Source organism: Lissotriton vulgaris, chromosome 10, assembly GCF_964263255.1.
Source record: "Lissotriton vulgaris chromosome 10, aLisVul1.2, whole genome shotgun sequence".
Classification (NCBI taxonomy): Eukaryota; Metazoa; Chordata; class Amphibia; order Caudata; family Salamandridae; genus Lissotriton; species Lissotriton vulgaris.
In genome coordinates, this window is record NC_141698.1 from 443428342 (window position 1) to 443441558 (window position 13217).

Below are 13217 nucleotides of genomic sequence, written 5' to 3' on the forward strand. Positions count from 1 at the left end.
GTCCGAGGGGCGCCTCTCCCTACCCCGGTTGATATCATGGCACTGATTCCTTGGCTGAACGAATATCCGGATCATATCTCCGCTGGGGTGTTGCGAGATGGTTTTTCGTATGGTTTCCGCATCCCGGCGGGGGATTTTCAGGGTAAAACACAATGTAGGAACCAACTGTCGGTTCTGCAGAATACGGCGGTGGTACAAGCAAAGATTGGGAAGGAGGTGACCCGAGGTCGGGTTGCCGGACCATATGACATGCCGCCAGTTGCTAATTTTGTTTGTTCGCCTCTGGGTGTGGTCCCCAAAAAAAAAGACCCAGGGGAATTCAGGTTGATACATAATTTGTCAGCACCAAGGGGTCTTTCGGTGAACGATGCAATTGACCCGGGAGTTTGTTCGGTGCGGTACGCATCTTTTGATGAGGCTGTCGCCATGTTGAATCGCCTGGGGCCCGGAGCGCTGATGGCCAAATCAGACATTGAATCGGCGTTCCGGTTGCTCCCGGTACACCCAGATGATCAGCGTCTCCTTGGTTTCATGTTTCAGGGACGCTATTACATGGATAAATGTATGCCAATGGGTTGCTCCATCTCTTGTGCGTATTTTGAGAAATTCAGCAGTTTTTTACAATGGGCGTTCACAAGAACAACGGGGTTTACGCATGTTATGCATTATCTTGATGATTTACTATTTCTGGGGGCAGCCGGGGATATAGAATGTGCACAGGCTTTGAATGAATTTTGTGATCTCATGACTCGTTTTGGCGTGCCATTGGCACCAGGTAAGACAGTGGGCCCGGCTCCTTCGCTCGAGTTTCTTGGAATAGAGCTCGATTCCGAAGAGGGGTGCTTCCGTTTGCCTAAGGAAAAAGTAACGAAATTTAAGGCATCGCTTGAAACATGTATTAGCGAGACGAAGGTAAATTTGCATCAGTTGCGCTTTGGCGCCATCTTGGGTAATCATTGGTCAGCACGAACCTGGCCGGCATGGTGGCACGAGAATGGGCTGACAGGTAACATTGGGTTTCTCGAACTTTTCCCTATTCTGGTGGCCTTAGAAACATGGCCCGAGGGGTTTCGTGATCGCTCTGTGGTGTTTTGGTCTGACAATATGATCGTGGTTGAGTGTATCAATATCAGGCAGCCCGATGCAAATGGATTTTTGAGACTGTTGAAGGAGATTGTCCTGCTGTGTATGAGACTGAACGTCCACTTTAGGGCAAGACATGTGCCAGGGGTGTTAAATCAGGCAGCTGATGCGCTTTCTCGTTCCCGTATGCAGGCCTTCTGGGGTTTTCTGCCCTCAGCGGACCCGGTGGCGGCACCATTTCCCGAAGCTCTCTGGTCACTCGGTGCCCCGGACTACAAGACCTCGTGGGAGAGAGTCTAGCACCCAGGACAAGGAAGGCTTATGAAGGGGCGTTTCGTTCTTATTTGTCCTTTCTGGGTTCAGCTAGGGGGGAGCTTTAGGGTCAAGAGGAGTGTGTCCTGAACTTTTTGTTATCATTACATCAGGCAGGCGAATCAGTGGCTACGGCCAATAGGCACCGGGCCGCCATTTCTTTCATGGCATGGGCCCATGGCATACAGGATCCCACGGCGTCTTTCTTGGTACAGAAGGCGCTGCGTGGGTGGCAACGCCGTGAGGGTTGCAGAGTGGATGAGAGGCACCCGATAGGTCTGGAAAGGTTGGCCCTGTTACTGTCCGTACTCCCTGCGACATGTTCATCTCAGTCAGAGACAGTGCTATTCCGGGCTGCTTTTGCATTAGCATTCCATGGGGCGATGCGGGTAAGCGAGCTGGTAGCGAGGAACAAGCAGGATACGGGGGGAGGTCTGTGCCGAGAGCACATTCTAATTAAGGGGGAGACAATGGTAGTCTCATTTGCCAGGTCCAAGACCGATCAGAGAGCGATCGGGGACAGCGTAGTGGTTCAGCGGATTCCGGGATCTCCCATGTGCCCGGTAGCATGTGTTGAGGAGTATTTGGCGCAGAGGGCGGCATCATGGGGGGGAAGCTTGCTGAGGCACGCCGACGCCACCCCGCTGACTAGGTTTCAGTTCCAGCGGGTGCTAACGATGGCAATCGCAGCAGCGGGCTTGAACCCGTGCGAGTTTGGGACCCATTCCTTCCGGATAGGGGCTGCTACAGAGGCTACAGCCAGGGGTCTGAGTGTGGAAAAAGTGAAACGGTTGGGGCGTTGGTCCTCAAATTGTTATAAAAGGTATGTGCGGTTGCACATGTTGTGAAGCCTATGTCATGCACTCACGCTTCTTGTTTTTGTTTGGTTTACAGTGTCGCGAGCTTACGAGGCGGGGCGGACTGTGCAGTCGACCCGACACCTGGGAACCAGCGGTCAAAGATCACCGGCTGAGGAAAGAGTGGTGTGGGTCGTGGGCCACTCATACGTGAGGCGTGCCGCAGACGTATTCAAAGCAGGTGAAATGATTCACATGGCTGGGGAATACGGGTACAGGGTGACCTTCTACGGAAGGGGCGGGCTCTGTATTGACCAGTTCCAAAGTTTTATGGAGGGTTTGTTAGGGCGGACAAGGTCACCGCCATCTATAATCATAGTGCATCTTGGGGGCAATGATTTGGTGACCACTGGTCGACGAGTACTTCTCGAGTTGATACTATCCACAGTGAGTTGGCTGGCGAGAAGGGTTCCGGGGTGCACGATTGCATGGTCCTATATGATTCCACGAAAGGTGTGGCGGGGGGCTAATTCTGTGTCTGCTGTAAATCATTCAGTGAAGAAGGTGAATAACAAACTTGGTAGATTGTTCCGTACAAGTACATTGCATTCGATTCCGCATGGATGTATCAAGGGGGACCAGATGTATCTAGAGGATGGAGTCCATTTGTCCCGGGTGGGGAATACTTTACTCATAGGAGACCTCGTAGCTTGGTTAAAGAGTTTGCAGCCATGACCTTTAAGTAGGAGTTTTTGTGGGGGGTCCGGATAGCCGGTCAACTATCCGGCCTGTGGCGGTAAGGTCATGATCGGTGAGCAGGAATTAGAAGATCCCTAGAGGTGGGGCGTCACCCATTATGGATGGGAGCGCCCGGGGGGAGGCGGCCATTGGCCCCTCAAACGGGGAGGCGGTCCCCTCTAAGGATGGGGACGCCGAAAGGGAAGGCGGCCATAGGCCCCTCCCTGGGGAGGAGGGGCTAGGGCCCCTCCTGGGAATTTCCCGGGGCCAGGACATCTGCGACGGCAGATGTGGTAAGTTGTGTGGGGTGGGAGGGGGGTCTACGCTACCTTCTAGACACCTCACACGAGTCCTCGGACGACCACTAAGATGGCGTCGAGTTAACAGGGGGCCCCCGCTAAGACAAGGGAAATTGGAAGTTGGCACAGAGGTACAGTCCTCTGTGCGACCGCCCCTCACAAGTGAGGGGGAGATCTGGTATTGGGGATCTGACACCGGTTACGACCTTGCCGTTGGCCCGTAATGTTAGGATGTACAATTTCAATTTTGAGTAATGCATTTGCAGGATGTTTAGTATCGGCTAGGAGAACCTTTGTATTAGAGATGTGTTAAGGTCAGCCACGAACATCGTAATGTTTAAATGAAATTGTACATGATATGAAACTGTTATTTTAACGTTTTAATTTTGTTTCATATTTTAATAAATACGGCCGGGAGGGTAACTCCCTCCCGCCTTCCAAAAGTTCAGAACCGTTTCCGTCTTCCCATCCTTGGGGATTGTGTTGAGAGGGGGTGGCGGGTATCTCAGCCATATGGAAAGGGGCGACCACTCAGTCCCCCCGAACGTATGGTGGAGTACCCCGATCCCCCCGGGAAGCCATTTTGGGCGGGAGGCGAGTCTCGGCTGGTATGCCCGAAGCGGCGTAGCCGGGGCGCGCCTTTTCCCGCCCAAGAGGAGGTTGTCCTAGACACCAACACCGGTAGCCACGCCCTGGAGTCGGATTGGAATTGGGTCCACGCCCGCCCGAAGAAGGATAAAAGGAGCGACAAGCCAAGGAAGCATCCTCTTGTTCCTGTGCTCCGAAGCTGCACCTCCCCGTTGCACGTGAGCTCGAGACAGAACGAAGAGCCAATTTTGACCCACCCACCAGCCCCTGATGACAGCGATTTGTTGGAATAAAGTCGAGTGTTGTGATATTGTTTCTCTTACAGGTTGTTTTGAGTAAAGTTGGTAATTTGGTGTGTAATAAAGTTGATAATTTTTTCCTTTTCAGCACGTTTTATTCAGCAAAGTAGTTGCACCGGATGCTCGGTAGAGATTATACTTTGAATTGCTTAAGTATAAATTGTTTTTCTCCATTTTAGTCTTAGATTGTCGTATTTATTTTGATCGGGCGGTAAGGTCATGATCGGTGAGCAGGAATTAGAAGATCCCTAGAGGTGGGGCGTCACCCATTATGGATGGGAGCGCCCGGGGGGAGGCGGCCATTGGCCCCTCAAACGGGGAGGCGGTCCCCTCTAAGGATGGGGACGCCGAAAGGGAAGGCGTCCATAGGCCCCTCCCTGGGGAGGAGGGGCTAGGGCCCCTCCTGGGAATTTCCCGGGGCCAGGACATCTGCAACGGCAGATGTGGTAAGTTGTGTGGGGTGGGAGGGGGGTCTACGCTACCTTCTAGACACCTCACACGAGTCCTCGGACGACCACTAAGATGGCGTCGAGTTAACAGGGGGCCCCCGCTAAGACAAGGGAAATTGGAAGTTGGCACAGAGGTACAGTCCTCTGTGCGACCGCCCCTCACAAGTGAGGGGGAGATCTGGTATTGGGGATCTGACACCGGTTACGACCTTGCCGTTGGCCCGTAATGTTAGGATGTACAATTTCAATTTTGAGTAATGCATTTGCAGGATGTTTAGTATCGGCTAGGAGAACCTTTGTATTAGAGATGTGTTAAGGTCAGCCACGAACATCGTAATGTTTAAATGAAATTGTACATGATATGAAACTGTTATTTTAACGTTTTAATTTTGTTTCATATTTTAATAAATACGGCCGGGAGGGTAACTCCCTCCCGCCTTCCAAAAGTTCAGAACCGTTTCCGTCTTCCCATCCTTGGGGATTGTGTTGAGAGGGGGTGGCGGGTATCTCAGCCATACACTTTTTAAAGCCTCACAGTGAACAATTTTACCATTTTTACTGACTTTTCCTCCTACTCAAAAGCTTCTATTTCGACCAATTTCAGGCAGGAAAATTACTCTAAACACATTTATATTAGTTCCAAAAGTGATAATTCACGAGCAATGGTCATTTACAGTGAAAAGAAAAAACATTAAAAATTCACCCTTTCTGACCACCTGGAGAAAGTTGGACTGGTCCCGGGTCATCGGTTTTCATAAAAAAACTTGATTTTTTTTCAAGCTGTAGAAAAAATTATTTAAAATGTCAATTGGATTGTGCCTCATGTTGAATAACCACTTTTTAAAGCCTCATAGTGACCAAAATTGCAATTTTTATAAACTTTTCCTCTACTCAATAGCTTCCATCTCGACTTATTTCTGGCAGGAAAATGACTCTAAACACACTTATTTTATTTCCAAAAGTGATAATTCACATTTAATAGTCATTTACAGTCAAAAGAGAAAACTTAAAAAATTACCATTTCTGAGAATCTGGAGAAAGTTCGACAGGTACGGTGTGATTGTTTTTCATCAGAACATTAATTTATTCGACTGTAATAATAAAAATGCAATATGTCAATTGAATTGTGCGTCATGTTAAAAACCACTTTTTAAAGCCTCACAGTGAACACATTTACCATTTTAACAGAATTTTCCTACTATTCAAAAGCTTCTTTTTCGACAAATTTCGATTGGAAAATGACTCTAAACACACTTTTTTTAGCTCCAAAAGTGATTCACATGCAATAGTCATTTACAATCAAAAGATTAAACGTTAAAAAAGTGACCTCCTCAGAACATCTGGAGAAAGTTTGACAAGTCCGGGGTCATTGTGTTCACCAGAAAATTGATTTTTTTGGACTGTAGAAAAAATGATAAAAAATGTCAATTGAATTGGGCCTCATGTTGAATAACCACTTTTTAAAGTCTCACAGTGGCCAAAATTTAAATTTTTACAGATTTTTCCTCCTACTCAGAAGCTTCTATTTCAACCAATTTCGGGCCAGAAAATTACTCTAAACACACTTATTTTAGTTCAAAAAGTGATAATTCATGTGAAATAGTCATTAACAGTCAAAAGAGAAAACATTAAAAAATTACCATTTCTGACCATCTGAAGGAAGTTCGACAGGTTCAGAGTCATCATTTCCCATCAGAAAATGTATTTTTTCAACCAAGGAATTAATGATGCAATATGTCAATTTAATTGTGCATCATGTTGAATAACCACTTTTTAAAGCCTCACAGTGAACAAATTCATCATTTTAACAGAATTTTCATAGTATTCAAAAGCTTCTATCTCAACAAATTTCGATCGGAAAATGACTCTAAACACACTTATTTTAGTTCTAAAAGTGATAATTCACATGCAATAGTGATTTACAGTCAAAAGGGAAAACATTAAAAAATGACCATTTCTGACCATCTGGAGGAAGTTCGACAGGTCGGGGGTCATCGGTTTTCATCAGAAAATTGATTTTTTCGACTATAGAAATTTTATTCAAAACGTCAATTCAATTAGGCTTCATGTTGAATAACCACTTTTAAAAGCCTCACAGTTACCTAAATTGCCATTTTTACAGACTTTTCCTCCTACTCAGAAGCTTCTATTTTGACTAATTTCGGGCAGGAAAATTACTCTAATCGCACTTATTTTAGTTTCAAAAGTGATAATTCACATGCAATACTCATTTACAGTCAAAATATTAAACAATAAAAAAATGACCATTGCTGACCATCTGGAGGAAGTTCGATAGGTCCGTGGTCATCGTTGTTCATCAGAAAATTTATTTTATTCGACCATAGAAATAATAATGCAAAATGTCAATTGAATCGTGCCTCATGTTGAATAACCACTTTTTAAAGCCTCACAGTGACCAAAATTGCAATTTTCATAAACTTTTCCTCTACTCAATAGCTTCCATCGCGACTTATTTCGGGCAGGAAAATCACTCTAAACACACTTATTTTATTTCCAAAAGTGATAATTCACATTTAATAGTCATTTACAGTCAAAAGAGAAAACTTAAAAATTACCATTTCTGACAATCGGGAGAAAGTTCGACAGGTACAAGGTCATTGTTTTTCATCAGAAAATTAATTTTTTCGACTGTAATAATAAAAATGCAATATGTCAATTGAATTGTGCCTCATGTTGAATAACCACTTTTTAAAGACTCACAGTGAACAAATTTGCCATTTTCACAGAATTTTCATACTATTCAAAAGCTTCTTTTTCGACAAATTTAGATCGGAAAATGACTCTAAACACACTTTTTTTAGCTGCAAAAGTGATAATTCACATGCAATAGTCATTCACAATCAAAAGATTAAACGTTAACAAAGTGACCTTTTCAGAACATCTGGAGAAAGTTTGACAAGTCCGGGGTCATCGTGTTCACCAGAAAATTGATTTTTTGGACTGTAGAAAAAATTATATAAAATGGCAATTGAATTGGGCCTCATGTTGAATAACCACTTTTTAAAGTCTCACAGTGGCCAAAATCTACATTTTTACAGCTTTTTCCTCCTACCCAGAAGCTTCGATTTCAACCAATTTCGGGCCGGAAAATGACTCTAAACACACTTATTTTAGTTCTAAAAGTGATAATTCACATGCAATAGTCATTTACAGTCAAAAGGGAAAACATTAAAAAATGACCATTTCTGACCATCTGGAGGAAGTTCGACAGGTCCGGGGTCATCGGTTTTCATCAGAAAATATATCTTTTCGACCATAGAAATATTATTCAAAATGTCAATTCAATTGGGCTTCATGTTGAATAACCACTTTTAAAAGCCTCACAGTTACCTAAATTGCCATTTTTACAGACTTTTCCTCCTACTCAGAAGCTTCTATTCCAACTAACGTTGGGCAGGAAAATTACTCTAATCACACTTATTTTAGTTTCAAAAGAGATAATTCACATGCAATACTCATTTACAGTCAAAATATTAAACATTAAAAAATGACCATTGCTGATCATCTGGAGGAAGTTCGATAGGGCCGTGGTCATCGTTGTTCATCAGAAATTCTTTTTTATTCGACCATAGAAATATTAATGCAAAATGTCAATTGAATTGTGCCTCATGTTGAATAATCACTTTTTAAAGCCTCACAGTGAACAAGTTTACCATTTTTACAGACTTTTCCTCCTACTCAAAAGCTTCTATTTCGACCAATTTCAGGCAGGAAAATTACTCTAAACACATTTATATTAGTTCCAAAAGTGATATTTCACGAGCAATGGTCATTTACAGTGAAAAGAAAAAACATTAAAAAGTCACCCTTTCTGACCACCTGGAGAAAGTTGGACAGGTCCCGGGTCATCCGTTTTCATAAAAAACTTGATTTTTTTCAAGCTGTAGAATGGAAAGGGGCGACCACTCGGTCCCCCCGAACGTATGGTAGGGGGCCCGGATCCCCCCGGGAAACCATTGTGGGCGGGGGGCGTGTCTCGGCTGGTATGCCCGAAGCGGCGTAGCTGGGGCGCGCCTTTTTCCCGCCCAAGGAGGGTTGTCCTAGACACCTACACCGTTGGCCACGCCCCGTAGGCGTACCAGAGGAGGGTACACGCCCTCCCGAAGAGGAATAAAAGGAGCAACAATCCAAAGAAGCATCCTCTTGTTCCTGTGCTTGGAAGCTGCACCGTCTCGTTGCACGTGAGCCCTCAACGGAACAAGGAGCAATTTTTGAGAACTTGTAATTCTTGTGTTTCTCTTTCAGCGACTCCGTACCTTCGGATCCAGGACCTCGTACGCAACAAGGATCGAATATCCGACAACGATGCCTGGCAAGAAGCCCGGAAAGAAGGCAGGGACTGACCAGATGCTCCGCATGTTAATGAAGGAAATGGCGAGCATGAAAAAACAGATGGCGGCAATGAACAACTCGGGCGGACCGAAGAAGGTAATCGGCCCAGCATTGTGGAAGCCAACCACTGCCTCTCCCCCCGGCTATGTGGAAGCCAACCACTGCCTCTCCCCCCGGCGGGCGGGCTTTCGCCCCTCCACTCGACGGAGAAGGTAGTGATCTCAGTGATGGACAGCCTACGCGAGGGCATTGATACCAACGTCCCCCAGGCCCTCATTCTTTTAGACCTATCCGCCGCATTTGACACGGTGGACCACTCCATCCTCCTCACCCGTGTCAAGGCGGCGGGCATAGAGGGCCTGGCCCTCGCCTGGCTTAAGTCCTTCCTGAGTGACAGGGCTCAGGCAGTCTATCTTGCTGGTTTCACCGCTGCCTCTCGTAAGGTTGCATGTGGAGTTCCCCAAGGCTCTTCCCTCTCCCCTCTTTTGTTTAATTTATACATTTACCCCCTCATTTTTATGTTACAGCAGCTCGAGGTCACGGTGTTCAATTACGCCGATGACCTCCAGCTAATTTTCGACCTTTCCCACTCCCCTTCCTCCGCTTCAAATGTCCAATCCGTCATGCTGTTCATCCAGGATTGGATGAACTGCAACCACCTCAAACTCAACCCGGACAAGACGGAATTAGTCTTGACCAGAGGTGGTTGCAGTCCCTGGTCCCCTTCTCACTGGCCCTCCTCCCTTGGTGTTCCCCCGCTCCCAGTTCCTAAGGTCAAGACCCTTGGCATCTTCCTGGATCCCTCACTTTCAGTTCACTCTCAGGTCAATTCAGTTGTTTCCTCCTGTTTCTTTTCCCTTCGAATCATCAGGAAGATTTCTCGTTTTTTTTCTTTACCCGCCCTAAAAATTATAGTGATGGCCATGGTGCTTTCGCGCCTCGATTATGGGAACATCATTTACAATGGCGCTCCAGCTTACGCCATTCGCCGTTTGCAGCTAGTGCAGAATCAGGCTGCCCGCCTGATTCACAGCCTGCCTAAATACCATAGTGCTACTCCCCTATTGCAGGCCTTGCACTGGCTGCCGGTGAAAGAGCGTGCTCTGTTCAAGCTTGGCTGCACCACTTTCCAGGCTAAAACAGGCACTGCCCCGGAGTTTATCTGTTCTGCCATCACCTCCTACATACCTGGACGAGAGCTTAGGTCCACTCATCAGGCTCTGTTAACCATCCCCCGCTTCAGCAAGAAAAAGACTGGCGGTACGAAATTCGCAGTGCTTGCTCCTGCGTTTTGGAACTCCCTCCCCCCGGAACTCCGTATGTCATCTTCCTATATTGAGTTCCGGAAGGGTCTTAAAACTTTTCTTTTTTCCCGAGCCTATAATGCTTAAATCCCCCTCTGCTCCTGCCTGCTTCTCACAATCCAACAGCGCCAAGAAACCGCGTGGTAAAAGTGCGCTATAGAAATGTTTTTAAATTCAAATTTTTAAATTCAAATAAATTCAAATTGCCGGGAGTAGTCCCCGCTGGGAGAGGTAAAAGGGCCAGGAACAGGGCAGCAGGGGGGGAGGCCCCAGTTCCTGAGTCACCCCCGGCAAGCCCGGTTAGTCCAGTGGAGACCCCGGTTCCGATCCCCGACGCAGGCCAACCGATTCCGGTTGTAGTGACGCCCACTAACGAGGAGGATATGCCTCCGGAGCTGGCCGCCCAGTTAGCCGCATGGCTCGGCAAAAATACCGAAGGTGCTACGGCACCAGGAGACACGGCCGAAGAGGCCAGATTACTAATGAAGCAGTTGCGGCAATCGCAAGATGCTGCGAAGGCGAATCTCCCTGTTGTCCCCCCACAGGTTCCCTCGGAACGACCGGCGTCTGGCGTTGGAAAGACAGCGGGACCAGCTACGGATTCGGGTAAGCAGCCATTGCCAATGGCGAGGGAGGGAACGATACCCTCACTTTTTAAAGCCTCGCAGTGAACAAATTCATCATTTTAACAGAATTTTCATAGTATTCAAAAGCTTCTATTTCAACAAATTTCGATCGGAAAATGACTCTAAACACACTTATTTTAGTTCTAAAAGTGATAATTCACATGCAATAGTCATTTACAGTCAAAAGGGAAAACATTAAAAAATGACCATTTCTGACCATCTGAAGGAAGTTCGACAGGTCCGGGGTCATCGTTTTTCATCAGAAAATTGATTTTTCGACCATAGAAATTTTATTCAAAATGTCAATTCAATTAGGCTTCATGTTGAATAACCACTTTTAAAAGCCTCACAGTTACCTAAATTGCCATTTTTACAGACTTTTCCTCCTACTCAGAAGCTTCTATTTCGACCAATTTCGGGCAGGAAAATTACCCTAATCGCACTTTTTTTAGTTTCAAAAGTGATAATTCACATGCAATACTCATTTACAGTCAAAATATTAAACATTAAAAAATGACCATTGCTGACCATCTGGAGGAAGTTCGATAGGTCCATTGTCATTGTTGTTCATCAGAAAATTCATTTTATTCGACCATATAAATAATAATGCAAAATGTCAATTGAATTGTGCTTCATGTTGAATAATCACTTTTTAAAGCCTCACAGTGAACAACTTTATCATTTTTACAGACTTTTCCTCCTACTCGAAAGCTTCTATTTTGACCAATTTCAGGCAGGAAAATTACTCTAAACACATTTATTTTAGTTCCAAAAGTGATAATTCACAAGCAATGGTCATTTACAGTGAAAAGAAAATACATTAAAAAGTCACCCTTTCTGACCACCTGGAGAAAGTTGGACAGGTCCCGCGTCATCGGTTTTCATTAAAAAAATTGTTTTTTTTCAAGCTGTAGAAAAAATGATTTAAAATGTCAATTTGATTGTGCCTCATGTTGAATAACCACTTTTTAAAGCCTCACAGTGACCAAAATTGCAATTTTTATAAACTTTTCCTCTACTCAATAGCTTCCATCTCGACTTATTTCTGGCAGGAAAATGCCTCTAAACACACGTATTTTATTTCCAAAAGTGAAAATTCACATTTAATAGTCATTTACAGTTAAAAGAGAAAACTTAAAAAATTACCATTTCTGACCATCTGAAGGAAGTTCGACAGGTTCAGGGTCATCATTTCCCATCAGAAAATGTATTTTTTCAACCAAGGAATTAATGATGCAATATGTCAATTTAATTTTGCATCATGTTGAATAACCACTTTTTAAAGCCTCACAGTGAACAAATTCATCATTTTAACAGAATTTTCATAGTATTCAAAAGCTTCTATCTCAACAAATTTCGATCGGAAAATGACTCTAAACACACTTATTTTAGTTCTAAAAGTGATAATTCACATGCAATAGTCATTTACAGTCAAAAGGGAAAACATTAAAAAATGACCATTTCTGACCATCTGGAGGAAGTTCGACAGGTCCGGGGTCATCGGTTTTCATCAGAAAATTGATTTTTTCGACTATAGAAATTTTATTCAAAATGTCAATTCAATTAGGCTTCATGTTGAATAACCACTTTTAAAAGCCTCACAGTTACCTAAATTGCCATTTTTACAGACTTTTCCTCCTACTCAGAAGCTTCTATTTTGACTAATTTCGGGCAGGAAAATTACTCTAATCACACTTATTTTAGTTTCAAAAGTGATAATTCACATGCAATACTCATTTACAGTCAAAATATTAAACAATAAAAAAATGACCATTGCTGACCATCTGGAGGAAGTTCGATAGGTCCGTGGTCATCGTTGTTCATCAGAAAATTTATTTTATTCGACCATAGAAATAATAATGCAAAATGTCAATTGAATCGTGCCTCATGTTGAATAACCACTTTTTAAAGCCTCACAGTGACCAAAATTGCAATTTTCATAAACTTTTCCTCTACTCAATAGCTTCCATTGCGACTTATTTCGGGCAGGAAAATCACTCTAAACACACTTATTTTATTTCCAAAAGTGATAATTCACATTTAATAGTCATTTACAGTCAAAAGAGAAAACTTAAAAATTACCATTTCTGACAATCGGGAGAAAGTTCGACAGGTACAAGGTCATTGTTTTTCATCAGAAAATTAATTTTTTCGACTGTAATAATAAAAATGCAATATGTCAATTGAATTGTGCCTCATGTTGAATAACCACTTTTTAAAGACTCACAGTGAACAAATTTGCCATTTTCACAGAATTTTCATACTATTCAAAAGCTTCTTTTTCGACAAATTTAGATCGGAAAATGACTCTAAACACACTTTTTTTAGCTCCAAAAGTGATAATTCACATGCAATAGTCATTCACAATC